The sequence below is a fragment of the Suncus etruscus genome, chromosome 8, assembly GCF_024139225.1.
Source record: "Suncus etruscus isolate mSunEtr1 chromosome 8, mSunEtr1.pri.cur, whole genome shotgun sequence".
Classification (NCBI taxonomy): Eukaryota; Metazoa; Chordata; class Mammalia; order Eulipotyphla; family Soricidae; genus Suncus; species Suncus etruscus.
Window position 1 is genome coordinate 62301518 of NC_064855.1, and position 17347 is coordinate 62318864.

A 17347-nucleotide genomic window follows, 5' to 3' on the forward strand; every position below is an offset into this window, starting at 1 on the left:
ACCTCTATATCACCAATGCGCCCAAGACCACTTAACCTCTACCCCTGACTCCTCTTATCTCTTCTTCCTCCTTCAATTTCTTTCACTTCTTGTCCTTCTTATTTCTATAATCTAGAAATATAAGGTAATTTAGGAATCACCCATTTGAAGACGTTGCATTTCATCATCCTGCTATATACCACAGCTAAGTGATATAATTTGATATTTTTCTTTATCTGAGTTACTTACCATGGCACCTTTCAGTTTTATTCAAATTACATTGAATTGTGTGATTTCATCATTCCTTACAGCTTCATAGTATTCCTTTTTGAGTTTATACCACACTTTCATTATTCACTCATCTGTCTTTGAACACTTAAGTTGCTTCCACATTTTAACTATTATGCAAAACGTTTCATCGAATAATGGTGTACATATGTGCTTTTGAGTGAATGTATTTTTTTTGTCTAGATACTATGAAGTGAAATTGTTGGATCATATGGCAGTTCTATTCTTATTTTAATGAGAAATCTCCGTATTGTCATTCCTTTTTTTTGTTTTGTTTTTTTTGGATCACACCCAGGAGCGCTCAGGGGTTACTCCTGGCTCTGCTCAGAAATTGCCCCTGGCAGGCACGAGGGACCATAAAGGATGCCGGGATTCGAACTACCATCCTTCTGCATGAAAGGCAAATGCCTTACCTTCATGCTATCTCTCTGGCCCTGTATTATTATTCTTAAGAATTGGTCCAGGCAACATTTTCACCAGCAGTGGGGATGAGACTTCCTTTTTCACCACATCTCTATCTACCAATACATTGTCCCTCAGTATTATTTTTTCCATTTTAAATTTACTTTACTTTTGTGAGATTTAGATCTAACTTTATTTTTTACACTTAATTATCCAATTTTCTTAACATCATTATTTGAAAAGGCTGTCCACTTTTTTAAATCTTTAAGCACCATGAATACAAATATATAAACATATTTGTAATTGGGTTTCAGTCATAAACAGATCACCCCACTTCACCAGTGCAACATTTCCACCACCAATGCCCCCCCCCCTCCTTCCCAACTCTTGCCTGTATTAGAGACAGGCATTCTACTTCTCCCACTCATTAAGATTGTCATGATATTTGTTAGTGTAGGTATTTCCCAAACTGCACCACTACTCTTTGTGGTGAGCTTCATATTGTGAGCCGGTCCTTCCTGCACTCATATCTATTGTCTCTGGGCATTATTAGAATAATGTCCTTAATTTTCCTTAAAACTCATAGATGAATGAGACTATTCTGTGTCTATCTCTCTCCCTCTGACTTATTTCACTCATAATAGATCCCATGTACATCCACATATAGGAAAATTTTATGACTTCATCTCTCCTGACAGCTGTATAATATTCCATTGTGTATATGTACCACAGTTTCTTTAGCCATTCATCTGTTGAAGGGCATTGGATTGTTTCCAGAATCTGGCTATTGCAAATATTGCTGCAATGAATATAGGTGTGAAGAAGGGACTTTTGTGTTCCTACGGTATATTGCTAGGAGTGGTATAGCTGGATCATATGGGAACTCAATTTTAAGTTTTTTGAGGAATCTCCATATTGTTTTCCAGAAAGGCTGGACTAGATGCCATTCCCACCACCAGTGAGTGAGAGTTCCTTTCCACATCCCCACCAGTACAGATTGTTCTTGTTTTTTGTGAAGTGTGCCAGTCTCTGTGAGATGTATAAGATGAACGGGTGTATAAGACGACCCCCTAATTTTGCAGTTAAAACATAGGTTTAGACCTATATTCGCTGTATCAGACAGAACATTCCTGTGCTGCATGTGCTGCATGTGTTCCTCTGCTCATGTACCACAGTGAGTCAATCACAACAAGCAAAGGTTCAAAGGTTATACTTCCTCTCTGACTCTGGCCAATCTGAGCAGGCTTTTGACAGTGTAGATTTGGGTCCAGAACATTGTCTAATTTGCATGCTTGGATTGGCTGAGTTAGAGAGGCGGTCTGAGCAGCCTTGCAGTGATTGGTGAAGAATGGAGTTGGAAAATTCGTTTTGTGGCAATATTCAGACAATTTTTGTTTAGCGGCATATTGAATCATTTTTGGGATATACTCAGCATATAAGACGACCCCGATTTTTGGTTGACTTTTTTTGTTTGTTTGTTTCAAAAGTCGTCTTATACGCCAGAAAATACGGTACCTCATTGTTGTTTTGATTTGCATCTCCCTGATGATTAGTGATGTGGAGCATTTTTTTCATGTTTCTTTTGGTCATTTGTATTTCTTCTTTGAGGAAGTGTCTGTTCATTTCTTTTCTCCATTTTTTGATGGGGTTAGATGTTGTTTTCTTGTTAAGTTCTGTCAGTACCTTGTATATTTTCGATATTAGCTTTTTGTCTGATGAGTATTGGGTGAACAGTTTCTCCCATTCTATGGGTGGCCTTTGTATCCTAGGCACTATTTCCTTTGAGGTTGAAGAGGCAGTCTTTATTCTATTTTATGTATGCATCGATTTTCTTGAAAATTAGTTGACCATAGATCTGGGTATTTATCTTTGGATATTTGATTTTAATTTTTTAGTCAGTCTGTTCTTTTTTTATTTTCCCCTTTTGGATTTTATGGGCCACACCCGGCAATCCTCATGGTTTACTCCTGACTTTGGGATCAAGGATCATTCCTTGTAAACTCAGGGAATGATGTGGGAGGTTAGGAATTGAACCTTAATTAGTTGCATGCAAGGCAAGTGCCTTATGCTGTATTATCACTTTGGTTGAGAGGGTATTTTCTTAGTCTAGTACTAGACTATTTTTTTTGTGGGGTGGAAGGCCTACTCAATTGAGATCAGGACCTTCTCTTGGCTCTATGCTCAGGGATCATACATAGAGATGCTTGGGAGATTCTGTGGTTTTTCTGGGGAATGAAGTACAAGGCAGTTTTGATTACTGTAGTTTTTTTTTTTTTTTTTTTTTTTTTTTTTTGTTTTTGGGCCACACCCTGTGACGCTCAGGGGTTACTCCTGGCTATGCGCTCAGAAGTTGCTCCTGGCTTCTTGGGGGACCATATGGGACACCGGGGGATCGAACCTCGGTCCGTCCTAGGCTAGCGCAGGCAAGGCAGGCACCTTACCTCCAGCGCCACCGCCAGGCCCTGATTACTGTAGTTTTATAGTGTAGTTTCAAGTTAGGTAATATGATACCACCGAATTTTCTATTTCTCAGTCTTATGATCCCATACAAATGTTATTATTCACCATTGTGAGTCCTTGATGAATATCATTGAGATTTGGAATGAGAGTACTCTGAATCTATATAATAATTTAGGGAGGGTTATCATTCTTTAGCTGTTATCTGTTAACTAATGTGCCATTTTCTTTCATTCTTTTACTTTGCTTTTCTTTTGCCATTTATTATTGTTGATGGCTTTTATTTTTTTCTTCAAGTTTACTGTTATAGCTTTTCACATTTAAAATTCTGTTGCTGTGGCTTGTTATTGTATTCTTTAGCTGCTTTAATTCTAATTAAATTGCTAAATATTCTTAAATTGCTTTATACTCTTAAATTTTTTTTAAGTTGACTGAATTTTTCTTTCAGTGTTTGCTTATTTCTATTGCCATTGCATAAAGTGTTGTCTTGGGATACTCTTTATTCAAGAATTCTGATGAAATTAGGGACTTGCTTATACTTCTATCATTGTAAGCTAGTACAGCAGACTTCCTGTTTTCTTATTCTTAAAGTTTTGTGAGTGCTGAGAGAGTACCTTTAAATTCCTAGTTATTTGATTACTGACTTGATTTTTTATTTTACACTAACAGGCTGCTGCTTATGCCTCAGTTATTCGATTTCCTTTACCATGTAGCAGTATTTCAGTGGAATATGCAGGTGTAGATTTAATTTCTCCTTTTTAGTTGCCAGGGCTTTTATGGGAGTATTCTGCCACATGAATTAAGACCCTATAGTTTCTTACCTCACTTTGAATATATGAAGTGGGTGAAGTATGTCAGTTTGCAACCACTTGGTACCGTGTGAGAGCATGTGTGTGTGTGTTGGGGGGGGCTAGAGACTATTTTTTCCCAATACGAGGCAGAAGGGGTTCTGTCAGGACATTTGGATTGAGGGGGGTTTAAATTCGCATTGGCTGGCACAAATCCCAGTGGCCCTGTGGAAAACAAAGGCAGGCACAGAAAAAACAAAAAAATTTTTTTTTAAAAGAAAATCCTCTAAGGCAGAAATGTAAATTTGAGAAATAAGAACTTGTAAAACTCCCTATTTTGTCAAATTTGGCATAAGTAACACATTATATTATTATGTTACATCTAGATTCTTATTTAAGTTGAAAATTAAAACTTAAACAAAACTCGGGAATTTTTGGAGACATAGGAAGGAACTCAGGGTGTTCTAAGAAACAGTTATATATTTTCAGGTCTTTCTGCCACTTGGAATTTATATTGAAACTGGAAGGCACATCTGACCATCTGAGGACAAATATGTTTGTCTCAGACATGGAAGATTGGGGTAGAGTCAAACCATGTGTTTTGGTGTGTGATTTTGACATTTGCGTTCAGCATTTATTAGCTGATGAGTTAGTGGAGATTTGCATTCTTTGGAGCCTGTTATTATATTTTCAAGCTATTTTATTGCAGTCTAAAGTACTACTGAAGGGTGGCTTTGACAGCATTATTTCCAAATTTTGGGCAAAACATTCACTAAAAACTTGCAGCTGAAAGTAATGTTATCCAATGCTAGCCTTGAAATACACCAACTAAGACTTACATTTCCAACACTATCTTGGCTTTATGAATTAAATTCCAATATATCTTTGTCCAATTTTCTCCAGCTTCCCATCTTGCCATACTTAGATCCTATTAAAAGCCTCAATCTCACTCCCATTCAAGTCCACTTGAATGCCTCAGCTTCTTAGATTTCGTTTTCAGTAGTCTACAGTTATTACATAAATTAAAGCAGAAATAAAATGGAAAAGCAAAGAAAAAAGATTTAAAGACTGACAAAATTAGGACTTCTGAAGGCTAAAGATACTATGCTTATTCAGCCTGGAAAAGAAAACTGGTACATGGCTTAATAAAAATTTTCAATATATGAAGATTATTTTTCAATTATATGGGGACTGGTGACCAGCTGTTTTCTTTTCTGTTGAGAAAAAAAAAAAGAAATAGTCTTTTACTTAAACAAGGGGTATGGGCTGAGGTTGGACATAAGGAAGACTTTTCTTAAAGTGAAATTTCTTAAGCATTGCAATGAATTGCTGTAGATTATTTTTTTTTTTTCTTTTACATCTTGAAAATAAGACAGAAATTGATGTGGGAATGCTTACAAGTACTGGAGAATCAATCAGATGATTTGAAGAAGGCCCTTACTGGTTCTCTGAGCTTATAGCATGCCAACTAGACTTGATCCTAACAAGGTAGGGAGAGATGCCAGGCTAATTCATGCATTCAATAGTCTCAGCAGATGCTGAGTGTTCTCTTTATTTGTTTGTTTGCTTTTTGTTTTTGTTTTTGGGCCACACCTGGCGGTGCTCAGGGGTTACTCCTGGCTATCTGCTCAGAAATAGCTCCTGGCAGGTATGGGGGACCATATGGGACACCGGGATTCGAACCAACCACCTTAGTCCTGGATCAGCTGCTTGCAAGGCAAACACCGCTCCACTGTGTTATCTCTCTGGGCGCCAGTGTTCTCTTTGTTAGGCACTCAATTTTCTTAGCTTCTAATTGTTATTTGGTGGGAAGCAAGATTAGGGAGGAGGTGAGAAGGAGGCCTCTTTCAAAGATTCTGTGTGAGTTGAGGTTTGGTCTATGAGGCATGAAGACTCATAATTTTCCTGCTATTTTTAGTTCTCAGACACTTTCTCAGTAGTATACTTTTTATGTATTCATAAATCAGCTTCTTCTTTTAAGACTTTGAGGAGTGTTTTTACATCTCTGAAGAAGTATTCCATTTGTTTCTTATTAGTAAAGTAATTAGAATAGTAGAAATTTGACTTGGGTGGAATCTTAGAGAAATATTTAGTTTAGTACAGTAAATGAATTTTTTCCCATTGTTAATAATTTCAAAATTGTATTGCCATGACAGTAAAATAAATTATTGTAAATATTATCAAAATATTTTATATAAAACCATGTTAGCAAAAACAAGCCAGTGTTACTTGTGTTAAAAAAGTTAATGTGTGTTAAAAAAGCTAGCACACTTCTTTTCTGAGTGGAAATTTTCTCTATATTTTCTTTTAGTTCTTTATTGAAACAAAATCTAAGATGCTTGACAATATGTTTTTAATACTAAAATTTTGAATTCTGGCTAATAGAATACTGTGTTGCTTCAAGTTTGATTAATTGCAATAGAACTCCAAGAAGTGTTTGAATCAATACTGTTAGCTAATCATGAAAATATACATATTCATACTTACTAAACCAGATGTAAATCCTTTTTTCCCAAATAGTCAAGATGAAAGAAACTTTAGCTTAGAGATTTCTCTCTTTTAGCTATCTGAAAACATTTGGGGTAAAAACTGCTTTAAGCTTTACTTCTAATGTCATTCTTCAACATGTTGTTAAAGAAAATGAAAGTAATGTTTTACTGTGCAGTATCAGACTATTGAACATGGTGTATTCTTTTTTAAGTCATTTCCTTTAGTGTTCCTTCATGAAGATTCATAGAAAAGCAATGGCAGCAAGGACGTGCTTTGGCAGGTTAGGAGGGGACTTGTGCTCAATCATTAACTCCACTGTCTGGCTTTGAATTATTAATGTAAAGCCCAGAAACGTGAACTTTTACTTGCCTTCCACAACAGAGGTAATCAGACCTATTCATATTAACATGATAAATGTCAAAAACATTAATGGTCAGCAAGATATTTTAAGGGCTTCCTGAACTTTCTTTGCAAGATATTCAGATTCATAAAACCTGATTTATTCTTAAGAACATCAACAGACTGCTTGAGGTTTGATTTTTCATTAAAAAGTTAAAAAAATTGGGAGGTGCAGGCAAGAAGCTGAAGAAAACTTCTGTTTTCTATTATTAACAGGTAGCAACTGAAAAACTGTTATGTATTTTAGAAGCCTGAATTTGTTCCTGGTCAGTAGTCTGCATGCCCCCTCTCTCATTTGGAAGGTAGTTACAGAATATCATTATTATTTTCTTTAGTTTTAAAACATCTATTGGCAGCTTGGGGCCGGAAAGATAGCATGGAGGTAAGGCATTTGCCTTGCATGCAGAAGGACAGTGGTTCGAATCCCGGAATCCCATATGGTCCCCCAAGCCTATCACGTGTGATTTCTTTTTTTTTTAATTTCTTTTTTTTATTGTAAGAATTTATTCAAGAGACAAAATTGATTAACATAATGAGGTAAACTAACATAACATAATACAGTGACATAACATATAATATAATTGATATAATAATAATACATGTAAGTCAAAAAAAGTTTCTGATTAAAAACGCAATTTTTTTTTCATAATGGCTTACATATCTTTCACAGTAGTATTTTGGGTACATATTAACATTGAATCAGGGGAATACCCATCACCAACTATGTCCTCCCCCCATTCCAGTTCCCTTTCTACAACCCATATACTCCACCATCACCCCCCGGGGTTGCTAGAGTAGGCGGACCCCTCTTTGTCTGGCTTACTATTAGTGATCACATATCTGTTTGGTCCTGGAACCCTTCCTTGTTTCCCCCTCTATTTAAGAGGCAGAGCTAGAAAAGTCAAGGTATGTGGTTTTGTTTGAAGGAAAGAAAAGCAATAGATTGGGGTACAAAATAAGAGGAAAAAAAAAAGAAGTCAAAAGTCAAATACGCTGAAAATGGGCAGAGTCCCTCTAGAGGCTTCCAACCTCAGTTTGAGAGAGGATGTGAAAAAGGTAATTGAAATACCACAACAATACAGAAAAAAATATCGAATTAAATAACCGGTGAGCACTACAGCAATAAAGACAGGCACCACACAATAGTCTCGGTTCTGAAATCAAATCATTCTCGAGTGCAAAAAGAAAGAGAAAGACAAGACAAAATAAAATAAAATAAAATAATATTGGAGACATCAACTGTAATCTACACACCAAAATAAAGACGTCAAAAAAATTGATCAATCGATAAATAAACATGTGGAAAAATGATTGTTTTGTGCTTTTTTCCCCCCTCCTTTTCTTTATCCCCCTGCATAGGCACAGTAACTATTGGGGATATTGTAGAGGGAATTCCCTTGACCTAGGAGATACAGGGTTTCTCCACCCCTGAAGTATACTGTCATGGGATTAACTCTAGACTCCTTGCATGATCATTTACTCTCCCCTTGCTGCTTTCGTGGTGTGTGGAAGACTTCTGCTTTGTCTTGGATGGTAAAATCAGACCTCTGTTTCTAGAGATCTTGGTGGCTGTGCAGCTCAGGGAATGGAGTTTATGAAGTCTTTCTTTGTGGTTCTAGCAGTTTTGTTTCTTCAGTGTCGTTTTAATCCATCTTCTGTAGTTGGTGTTCTTGTCTTTATGTTGCTCCTAGAATGGAGCCTGGGATAAAGTCTTTCGTTATGTTTCCGGAAGACCCGTTCAGTTGCGGTTGTCTCAGTCAGACTTCTGGAATTGGAGCTCTTGTTTGTTGAACATATCGTATACCAAAAGCTAGGCTAGAGCTTTTTGTTGCTGTTGTTGTTGTTGGTCCCTGGATGCGTACTGTCCAGTCTTGGTTGCAACAACCAGTTGTCTGTATATAGCGATCTTGGCTTTTGCACAGATCAAAGGGTGACCTGTTTTCTGATTTTGTCTTATCAATAGCTGATGAGGAAGGACAACTTGCTCTTAGATCAAGTTGTTCCCATTTCCTCACTGTCAGGTTATCAATTTAGGACTGGCTCATGTTGGTGTCAGAGCAGCATTGTAAATGCCCTGGAGGGGATTTGGTTCCTGGAGCTGTTGTGGAGAACTTTGTCGTATCTATGTCTGGGATCCAGGAGTTAAGGCTGAACGGTCAATGTCTAGTTCCCTGGAGCCTAAGTTGTTTCCACATGACATACATTCAGGGTGGGAGATGTCCCTGTGTTGTAAACAAGTATGAATTCTTATCCCTAGTAGATAAGAGCTTGTTTTTATACGTACAATTTCACCTTTGTTTAATATGTGTTTGCAGGAGGAAGTGGTGCTACATTATATTGCTGGTGGATTTGGGGGGTGGAGAGAAAAGAAACCAGACTCCCGACAAGAACTAAGAATATATATGCTCACCCATATCTAAAGGGAAAAAAGTTTCTTTTTTAAAAAAAGAAGATTAAATAAAAGATGTAATTAAAGGGATAAAGTGGGGCCAGGAGAGATAGCATGGAGATTAGGCGTCTGTTCTTCCTGTAGAAGAGCGGTGGCTCAGAACCCGGCATCCCATATGGTCCCCCCTGCCCACCAGGGACGTTCTCCAAGCATAGAGCCAGGAGCACCCTCCGAGCGCTGCCAGGAGTGACCCAAAAGAAGCAAAAACAAATCAAATCAAATAAAAAAAAACTAAAACAAGACAAAACAAACAAAAGAAACTAACAAGAATAAAAAAGAAAAGGGGAAAAAAAAAGAAAAAGGGGAGAAAGTGATACAGGAGATCACTTTACATTTGGGGAGAAACAGGATAAGGGGTAGTGTTATATAGGTCTATACTTATGATGAAAGAATAGGGTTCTCCCTTGTCTTTTGAGATTTTCTTGTGAGGTGTGGGGTCCAGGCAGGGAGGTCTTGGGTAGAGTTCTTGCAGTGGGGGTCCTTTGGAGCTAGTTCCGGTATCAAGCCACAGTCCACATTAGGGAGAGGTGATTAGGAGGGCCACACTGCATGAGTCTGTCGGGGTGTTGGTTATATTTTCTTGCCGGGAACGAGGTGAGAGCTTGAGTGGGTGTCTCTTCACTTGGGTAGTGGGTACTGGCTCGTTGTGGTAGGAGGTCTTTCTTGGTGCCTGGTGGATTAAGAGCTGAGGGTGAAGAGTTAGAGTGTGGTGGGGATATTGGGGGTGGGATTGAGGGGTGAAGGAATAGTCGGATTTCTGGAGGAGGGAGAGGGGATATTATATGGGAGGGGTTACATAGGGTATAGGTATGAGTTGTTTGTGGGTTAGGTTTGTCCCTTAAGGAGAATTCCTGTCTCTGTGTGCTCCTGCACACATATAAACATATAGAAGTTAGCTTAGGTGTATATTAATGTAGAGAGGTGTGGAATGCAAGAGGTGTGCTGAGTACTAAGTATAGTACTTGTAAGGAAAGGAAACTAATAGTTCAACTTTTGGGTATGTATAGGTTTCGTGTCTCGAGTACTGATCATTATGTTAGTGAGGTCTATCTATATAGGTGTTTACCCTTTTCAATTTTGTCCACAGCACCCTATATGTCAGCATTCCTTTCCTATAGAGGAGGTAACCATGTGGTTTTTATTTGACATAGATTGAGTTGATAGTGTGGAGGAGAAGGTGGAAGAAGAGGGAGACAAGAAGAGAGAATAGGAAAAACAAGACAAAACAAAGCAAACCAACAATCAAACACCAAAAACAACAAAAATAAGAAGTAATGAGAAGAGAGGCTATAAGAGCAAGGGCATGCTAGTTTGGTTGAAAGGGTTCGATGCTTGGGCCCTGTGGTAAACATCTGTAGCTCTTGGTTTTTACTTTGGTGATCTGGCTGGTCCTGTGCTTCAGGTCCTAAAAGAAGGCATAATCTAGAGATAAAGGGTATGTTAAAGAGTTTTATCTGGCCATTTTCATGCTTCAAGCAGAGTATGGTGCCTTGTGTGACCGAGCACCGAAGTACCACCATAGGATGTTCACACTTTGTATCCAGGAACTCCTATGGACAGAAAAACTGAGAGGTTATTTTAAATGTGGTAAGGTTAAGGCATTCAAATATAATGTTTTGAAGTGTTTCCATTGGACTCAGTAAGTTCCCGTCATAATCTTTACCTGTACTCCTGTATATGATCCCTAGTAAATTATTATGGGCCTTTGTAGTAAAACGATAATTACATACCTGTTCTCTTTATGCTGCTGTTTCTGTTGTTGCTAGTTTCTTTATGATATAAAGTATAGTCGGGCTTTGTGTTGTTTCTCTCCCCTTTATTTTGGGCTATACTCCCCAATATATGGTGATTATTACTGTGTTTGAGGTTCCTATCCTGTTACACCCTGTTATTTAATCGTGGGGTATTGGATATATATCTGGTGTATATTCTAGGTACTTCAGAATAGTGCTATCATTCTGTGTTTATCTTTCGTCTTCTGGCTTGCTTCATTTAACATAATATGTTCTAGGTCCATCCACGTTGCTGCAAAGTCTGTGATTGTATCATTTCTGACTGCCATGTAGTATTCCATTGTGTATAGATACCACATCTTAATGATCCACTCATCTGTTGTTGGACATCGAGGTTGGTTCCAAGACTTGGCTATTATACTGAGTGCTATGATAAATAGTGGGGTGCACACATACTTTGGGATGAATGTCCCTCCAACTTGGAAGTAGATATCAGATGTGATTTCTGAGCATAAAGCCAGAAGTAATCCCTGAGTGCTGCTGGGTGTAACAAAAACAACAACAACAACAACAAAACAAAACAAAAAACCAACAAAAAAAACCCCAACTTGAAATAAAAGCAAAAATACTTGAAATAAAAGCAAAACATACTTAAAAAAATCTATTGGCAGCTCAACCTAATTTCTTTTACACTTTTCAAAATTAAAAAAATCAGATTTTTTAGGGCCCGGAGAGATAGCACAGCGGTGTTTGCCTTGCAAGCAGCCGATCCAGGACCCAAGGTGGTTGGTTCGAATCCTGGTGTCCCATGTGGTCCCCTGTGCCTGCCAGGAGCTATTTCTGAGCAGACAGCCAGGAGTAACCCCTGAACACCACTGGGTGTGGCCCAAAAACAAAAAAAAATAGATTTTTAGTCTCTGTGAATTATAGAGTTACAGTTATTCATTAATAAGCTTTAGTCATAAAATATTCCAACACTAATCCCTTTATCATAAGTATCCACTTTCCTTCACTAAGGTCCCCAGTTTTTCCTCCATACCTTTAGCCTGCCTCCAGAGTATAAACTGATTCTATCTATCTATCTATCTATCTATCTATCTATCTATCTATCTATCTATCTATCTATCTATCTATCTATCTATCTATCTATCTATCTATCTATCTATCTATCATCTATCTATCTATCAATCATCTATCTATCTATCATCTATCTATCTATCTATCTATCTATCTATCTATCTATCTATCTATCTATCTATCTATCTATCTATCTATCTATCTATCTATCTATCTATCATCTATCTATTGGTTTTTGGGCCACACCTGGCGGCACTCAGGAGTTACTCCTGGCTCTATGCTTAGAAATCACTCCTGATAGGCTTGGGAGACCATATAGGATGCCAGGGATCAAACCCGGATCTGTCCCGGGTCAGCCATGTGCAAAGCAAACACTCTACCACTGTGCTCTCATTCTGGCCTTATAACCTGATTTTTTGAATCAAATGTTTGAAAGTGGTGGTAAAGCTACATTTGACCTCTCTCTCTCTCTCTCTCTCTCTCTCTCTCTCTCTCTCTCTTTCTCTCCCTCTCCCTCCCCCTGCTTCCTGCTTTGGGGGATCATATGGGACACCAGGGATCTAACTCAGGTTCATCCTGAATCAGCTGCGTGCAAGGCAAACACCCTACCACTGGGATATTGTTCTGGTCCCTTGGGAAATCACTTTTAAAAGAAAAGCGAATTAAAGAGTAATGCTATAAATTGTTAAAGGACCAATGTTTCACACAAATAACATTCAATTAGAAAAAGAAAAGTCATGTGTAGGATTTGTTTCTTAGTTTTTAGGTTTTATAATCTTTAGGGACATTGCTGGTCTGCATTACTAGTATGTTGGAGTACACTCAGCTGCATTGTGTATTTAAGTCCTGTGGACCATTGTATCTCATCTATATTTACTTCATCTTTGTGGACAAGCATCTGCTGTTGTATTTTATTTCTTAGAACTGCAGATGGATTTCTGGACTTCTTTACTTACGTAGTGTTGTTCTCATCTGCATATTAATATAATTACATTATACCAATAATTACTTTTATTTCTTCAAAATAAATATAATCTAATATTTTATATTGTAAAAGTGGTATCTCTTTATTGTAAAAATGTTCCAATAGTATAGGAAGTATAAAAAAACAACAAAACATTTATAATAATAATAGGTTAGTGATCATTTTTACAGCTGTCTCAGTGAATTTATTCAAATAAATATGTATACACTTTTACATTTTACACTTTTACAACTATCAATCTATGCTAAAATCTCATTGGGTGAATTATCACATTGTATATAGAATATTATCTGGCTTTAGTATATGCGGGGTCCTGAAGCCCCCCAGGGGGGCCCGGCCAGCAGGAATTAGCTGGGAAGACTTCTCAGACAACCGCACTCCTATTTTGCTAGGTAGAAGAACAACCACACCTGTAAAAATCTGAGAGAGGTTAATAATAAAGACCCAAGGCAATGTCTCACTGCTCAAGGGCAACTTTATTTGGCTACAGCTCCTTCTTATATAGAGAAGGAGAAGGGGGCAGTACAAGGGTGATGTCAATCACACTTTTGGCATGAAAATTACTTCATTATTCCAAATAAGGCAAGTGGGCAATACTTCTTGCAGAATCCATGGAAACATCTTGTGACCTTCTAGCTGCATTCCTAATTGCTTGACTATCAGGAGGTGGTGCAAGATGTGCTTGCCTCAGTGATCTTGAACAGACAATGTAGCATATACACAATAATGAATGTCTTGTAAACTCAGGGATATGGTTAAGGGAGTAAGGCCTCTTTTCTGGGAATGGTACTGGGCTGTGTTGCTCTCCTCCGAGCTAAAAGATTAATTATACTTTGCAGCTGCATTTTCCTTTCTCTTTGGCCCAAGAACTTACAGCAAGACTGCATGTAGCCTTTAGGTGAAAGGCTGGATTATGGCAGAAAGAATAGCAAAATGACCTCAAACAAGTCAGTCCCCAACATCTCCCCCTTTCTCTTCTAATAAAAGAAGGAAAGTCGTGAGCGGGTGGAAGAACCGTGTCTTAGGCTACAAGGTTTGACCAGGTCGGACACGGCCAAAGCCGCATTTAAAAGGTGGCTACAAGCGCCGTGGGTGTGCACAGAGATCCGAATTATGTGTTGTAGCCTTTTAGGGCCGTGTCCTAACTGGGACCTTGCTAATCCCGTCGTAGGTATCTTCACAGCCGAGAGCACAAGTACCGGAGCGAGCTCCGTTTGTTAGCTATGCGCTTTATCTCCTGAAAACTTAGTGGCTGGAAGGGCGGCTTGGTGACAATAGCCAAGTTTTCACAGGAGTCACGTTGGGTTAACTGTTGGTAGTGAACTTGAACAGAGGTTTTTGCCGTCTCATTTACTTGGTTTTTAACAAGGGCAGTAAGTTTGCGGAAAGCCCATGGGTCAAAGGAAAGGAGCAGCATGAGGCTAATAAGAGGGCCCAAAATAGTGGACAGTAATGTATGTATCCAAGGAGAAGAGAAAAACCAACCCTGTTACCAACCTTGTTCTTGGTCAAAACGTTTCTGGAACTTCTTCATACCATTACCAATACGTAGAACACTATCCCTAACTAATCCAGATTTGTCTTTAAATACACAGCATAGTTCTTTAAGGGCCACACAGACTCCCCCTTCCTTTATAAGGGCAAAATATAAAGTACGACGATTTTGAAGAACTACATCAGCAAGGGAACTAACAGTATCGTAGGGGTTGAGGAGAGAAGCTAAGCTAACAGTGTTCATAATATGGGTCTGTGAGGGCTAGAGCAGAGGCATTTATAATATTTAAAATAACTTGAGAGGAGGAGGATGGGCCAGAAGGCAGAGTTCGTAGCTTACAACTTGCCTAATAGTGAGTTAATGACGTTGAGGCTGAACTTTCCAGAGAAGAAGTTTAGAGTCATTGGTGTAGATAGGAGGTTCAAACGTTGTGATGCTTTCGTAAAACGGCGAAACCGGTGAATTGCAGATTCAACAGTGTTCATAGCTGGTGTTGGAGAGCGCTTGGGCAGAGGCATTGACCATTTGCAGGATGAGGTTCAAGGTGGAAACCGGACCAACAGGTTTGATGGTTAATGTAGGCTTTAACAAAGCTAAAACATAATAATTATGATAAGCAAGAAACATTTCAGTAACAATATGGGGAGAAAATTTAGTGGAGCAAACAAAATAAGTGGAGTTGGGGGCTTCAATGAAGATGGAAGAGTTGTTAACAATAATGGTTTGATTGCAAATGTGTGATTGTTGAACAGGCGGGCACATATATGGTTTGAGTAAGCAAAGTTTTACGACCGTGACTTGTTTGCAATGGAGGTTGTTGGTTGCAATGGTGGGCATTTAAGGCAGCTAGGCAGAGTGCTTAATTCAGCATTGTCAAAGGTGGAGTCCGTCAGAAACAGGTTTGCAGGAAAGGCGGCTGGCAGGAGGGGTGACAGGCTTTTTTGAAGTGGATGAAGACAGGACTGTGGAAGGCTGCGGAAATTTTTTGTTAGACTTCAGCATTCAAAAAATTTTTATAATTAACAATTGCCAATTTTTTTAAAAACTTTTAAACTGAACCTAAATGATTTTTTTTTAAACTTTTTAGTTATTATTTTAAAGCTAGATGCTATTTTTTAGCTATAAATACATATTATATAGGCCTGAATTTACACATAACAGGAAAGCCGGGTGACGGCAAAGTCCAGAAATTCTCCAGGGAAAAGTTATCCCCGATGGCCATTGAGAAATTTGGGGTTTGCCATCCCTCACACTTTCCGCCATGTTCTTAGAAGGACAAAGCTAGCTTAATACATAATTTTTAACACATGATTTTTAGTTGCAAGATGCCAGTTTGTGAACTGACCAGACTGAACCAGGTTGAAAAAATTAATTGAAATTTGAAAAATGGATAAGGCTTTAAAAATTGTATTATTATAAAATGTAGAGATAACAAATAAACAGACAAAACAAAACAACACTAAACAGAACATTTTACACTTGTGGCCACTTTCATTCATCACAACAGACACATAAACAGACAAAAGGATTGATTTAAGACTTATTTATAAAAAATTGACAAGCGCTTTTAAATATTTAGCTAGCATGTTTGTGAGAAGAAAAAAAAATTTTGTAGAAAAACTTTTTTAGTTTTGAGAAGTACTTAATGTAGATGGAGTGGAACTTTGCTGAAAATAAATTTTAAGGTTTAGATTTAACACAAAACATTTTTAAAACAATTTTAATTTGAAGTTTAAAACATTAAGTAAAATGGTTAATGAGTACTGTAGAAGGAGTCTTCACTCTGAAGTATGAAATCATTTGCTGTAAATGAATAGGTTTTATTTAAATTGGTTTTGCAGTAGAACAGTAAGACAGCTGCAATAAAGTGTTAAAATTTTTATGATTAAACACAATAGCATGAACTATGATTATTAAAGGTATAAAAACTGATTTTAAAAATACAAACAACTGTTTTTACTATGAAGACTTTATGTGAATAATTTGTAAAAAATATTATATACTAAATTAACTAAATGCTTAGATTATTATAAAATATAGTTAAAGACATTGGATACATTTACACACCTAGAACTTAAGACTAAAATTATGTTTAATATTAGTTAATTTGCTTATAAAGTTTAGTTACTTTTATATATTACTTATAAAATTATATATAATATATTTTTTATTAATATTATTTTTTCACTGCGACACAAATATACAGATTTATATAATGTGCTGATATTTTGAATGCACTTAAAATAATAGTTCTTTCAATGCAGAAATAAAGAACAACCATTGCTGTAGCACAAAGTTAAAACTAAGGGTATTATAAAGCACACCTAGGTGTTCACTGTGCATTAAATTAACTATATTGTTTAAAAAGGCTAACCACATTATTTTTGACATAATTTTGTAAATATTTTAAAAATTAAAATAAAACTTTTAATAGAAATATAAGATTTAAATTTAACACTTTTGTGTTCGTTTGGATTTTAAAACACAAAGAAGTTTTTCTTTTACCAACATTTTGTTATCTGTAAAGTGACAGAATTATGACCTTGCTCTAAAATTTTCTGAGGATGCAAAAAAAAAGTTTATTGCTCTTATCTTCCTGTTGCTTTTTAATGTTTTAATAATTACTTTACACTACTTAATGCACTAAACCTAATAACACATATTTGACGAAGTGTAGGGCTGACAAGGTGAAGCAGAGTTTTTCACTGATAACTTGGGGAGGGGCTAGCACAGTTAACAGCAGGAAGGTTAGAGGCAAATTATTTACAGTTAGCAGGGTGTAATGATATATAGGAAAAAAAAAGC

General features: G+C 37.2%; 1 protein-coding gene and 1 non-coding gene across 2 annotated transcripts in view; both read right to left on the reverse strand.

Moving 5' to 3' along the window:
- The window catches only part of EBPL (EBP like), a 550113-nt gene that overhangs the window by 531860 nt on the left and 906 nt on the right, over positions 1-17347 (reverse strand). The window lies entirely within an intron of this gene.
- LOC126016470 (small nucleolar RNA SNORA22) lies at positions 16756-16885 on the reverse strand. Its single transcript, XR_007498269.1, has one exon. It is a non-coding gene; the product is annotated as a small nucleolar RNA SNORA22 (small nucleolar RNA).